Source organism: Marmota monax, unplaced genomic scaffold (assembly GCF_021218885.2).
Source record: "Marmota monax isolate L192 unplaced genomic scaffold, Marmota_monax_Labrador192_F-V1.1 WCK01_AAM20220418_F8-fsc00063, whole genome shotgun sequence".
Taxonomy (NCBI): Eukaryota; Metazoa; Chordata; class Mammalia; order Rodentia; family Sciuridae; genus Marmota; species Marmota monax.
In genome coordinates this window covers 8,369,804-8,373,000 of record NW_026693726.1, presented here as the reverse complement: position 1 = coordinate 8,373,000, position 3,197 = coordinate 8,369,804, and the positions used below count along the sequence as shown (strand labels likewise).

The 3,197-nt window shown below is 33.8% G+C and overlaps 1 pseudogene; it reads left to right on the top strand.

Moving 5' to 3' along the window:
- Nucleotides 1-1,577: 1,577 nt before the first annotated feature.
- LOC124103875 (protein BTG3-like) lies at nt 1,578-2,262 on the top strand (annotated as a pseudogene).
- The last annotated feature ends 935 nt before the right edge of the window (nt 2,263-3,197 follow it).

Genomic DNA, 3,197 nt, shown 5'->3' with positions numbered 1-3,197 from the left:
AGCCCATCTTGTCTCTCTGTCTTTCACATACTTCCTTGTCCTTTTACCACGCTGTGGCTCAGAAAGAAGTCCTCATCAGAAGTAGCCCCTCGATCTTGGATTCTTAGCCTCCAGAACCATGAGACAAATAAGTTTCCATTATTAACAATTTGCCTAGTCAGTGTGTTGTTATGTAACCAAAAAAAAAAAAGGACTATGACAGCCATTGATCTGTTGTAAGGAAAATGAGATCATATAGAAATATTTAAGGAAAATTGAAGGAGCCAAATAAAGTATGGATAATTTCAAGTGAATACTGAGTATGCCATGCCATAATAGTAGTGTCTTACAGGATTTTACATATAGAACTAAAACATATAATAATATTATAAATGTTAAGAAGGAGATACATAGAGTTTAAATATGTTAATATCTTACTGTGTCTTAGAAGAAATTAATTTATATTAAAGTGAACAAGATAACAATGGAACTAAAATCTCTAAGCTATCAGTAAGGTAATAGTAAAACAGAGTAAAACTGCCAAGATAACAATGAGGAAAAAAATAATTTTTAAAAAATCAGTCAACCAAAGAGGAGGAGAAGGAGGAGGAGGAGGAGGAGGAGGAGGAGGAGAAGAAGAAGAAATATATATATATATATATATATATATATATATATATATATATATATATACATATGTAACATAAAACAGGATAAATGTAAAGTAAATAATAAAGCATAAGATGTGGGGGGCTTTTTCTGCTATGTCAGTAATTATGTTTAATATAAATGGATTAAAGAATATCATAAAACAAAAAGAATGTTAGACTTGATTTTTAAATAATGCAACTATTTGCTGCTTATAAGGCAGACTAAGTAAGTATGCTTTAAAGTTGAAAATAAAAAGATGAAAAATAGTATATCATACAAATACTAAGCAAAAGAAGCTGTATTAACATATGATAAAGTAGTCATTAAGAAGCAATATCACTATAAATAAAAAGGAACATTTCATGTGGGAAGAGGTTAGATTTACCAGAAAGATATAAAAAATTCTTATTATTTATGCTCTTAGTTACATAACCTAACAATATGTAAAGTAATTCTTGACAAGACCATAGAAAATATACAAATTAACAATAATAGGGAAGATGTTTTAAATCATAGATTTTATTTTTTTAGAGTAGTTTTAGGTTTAGAGAAAAACTGAGCAAAATCCTACTAGAAAGAATTCCATATACGCCCTTACTCCCAATCTGTTCACATATTATGCATTATTAACATCTTACATTCATGTTGTGTAACTCATAAGCCAATATAATGTAGTATTAATTTCTAGTTTACTAGATTCCCTCTTTGTGTTGTACATTCTATGGATTTCCATAGTGAATATTTTACCAAAGTTCTCTCAGTAGTGAATAAAGCAAGTGTGTGAAATATTAGTACAGAACCTGAGAGCCGGACATGCAGGATAAGGCTCACTTGTGCTTCCTGTAGCCCAGCTCCAAGCCACTGATCCCACACCCTCAGTACTACCTGCACAGGGTGAAGGCCACCGAATCTATAGCCTCGAAGCAGCAGTGCTACAACTAGGAAAAATGAGAAAGGTAATTGCTGTCATTATATTTTTCACAAGCTTAGTTTGAAAACATGTAAGTTCAAAGGAGAGACAGTTGAGAGATTTGCTGAGAAACTAACTCAAATACCTCAAGAAAATATGAAATATCACTGGTATCCAGAAAAACCATCAAAAGGATAGGCCTATAGATGCACCTCTGTTAATAAGCTTCAGAGAGTTAATCTTTGGGTCATAAATGCCTGTGAGAACAGCTGAATGTTGTACAGCGACCTGGGCTTGCCAAAGGAGCTTACTCTCACAGTAGACCCAGGTGAGTTGCAATGTTGGTATTGAGAGAAAAGCAATGCATTCATGGTTTCCAGCTTTGAAAATGAAGATGAAAACAACAATGAGATCTCCAAGAAGGTTACCAGGCCCTTGACAAAGTTATCTCTGAGTATCACTTCAGATCCTGTACTTCAGAACTGATATTCTTACCTCTTCTAGTGTGATACCCATTGCTCAGGGCGGGAAAATAATGGGAAAGTACAGAAGGAATGACCATCAGAGTCACTACCCTCCTCCTGTTCCTGTTGCATTTGATTATCCAAATCAAGAAGGAAGAATGACCCATATCTCCCAATCTAGTGACATGCATACCTCCTCCTGGAATGCATTGTGACCCCATTCACTGGATTAATCCTCACATGTTAGCACCTCACTAGCTTCCTTTGATTCTGTTGGTGTCATGTTGCCACAAAGGTAGAATATACTTTTACTACACATTAAAAGCTATAAAGTTCATACTCATAGTAGTAAAGTTAGTGGACCAAAAACCATCAAACTTGTTTTTATAGAGAAGTTATTTAGAATAATCTTTCTTTAAAATTATATATGCACTTTAGATGTAGTAATATAGTTTGAAAAACTTTATTAAAATTAGTCAAGTGCCTGAGTTTTTTTTTTTTTTGAGAGAGAATTTTTTTAATATCTATTTTTTAGTTTTCGGTGGACACAACATCTTTTTTTTTTAAATTTTTATGTGGTGCTGAGGATTGAACCCAGCGCCCCTCGCATGCCAGGCGAGTGCGCTACCGCTTGAGCCACATCCCCAGCCCTTTCCTGGGTTTTTAATACCACACTTTAACATACAACCCTCTGTTGGATATGAAAACACCATTGGAATAAATAATCTGTTCTAGCACCTTTGTACATTAACTTTATGGAAAGCATAAAAATTATCTGTACACAGGAAATTTTTTTGTGTCATTGTTTAGAAGAATTGCTCATGTTGTTGCACGTGAAAAGTAGTTTGAGGCATGAAAAATTATTAATACAGACAAAGAAGAAATGAAGAACATTAAAATTATGGCTTAATTGTCATATGAAAAATGCTACATCCCAAAACTGATGAAACATATATTTTTAGATATACAGGAAACAATTACAAAAATTGACCACACATCAGGTCATGAAACAATTCTTAACTTTCTCAGGATTTTTATATAGAGCACATTTTTTAGTCAACTTTTTTGCTGCTATGACTAAAAGACCTGACAAGAACAACTTTAAAGTTTATTTGGGGGCTCACGGTTTCAGAGGTCTCAGTTCATACAAGGCAGGCTCCATTCCTAGGGAGTCAAGGTGAGGCAAGACATCA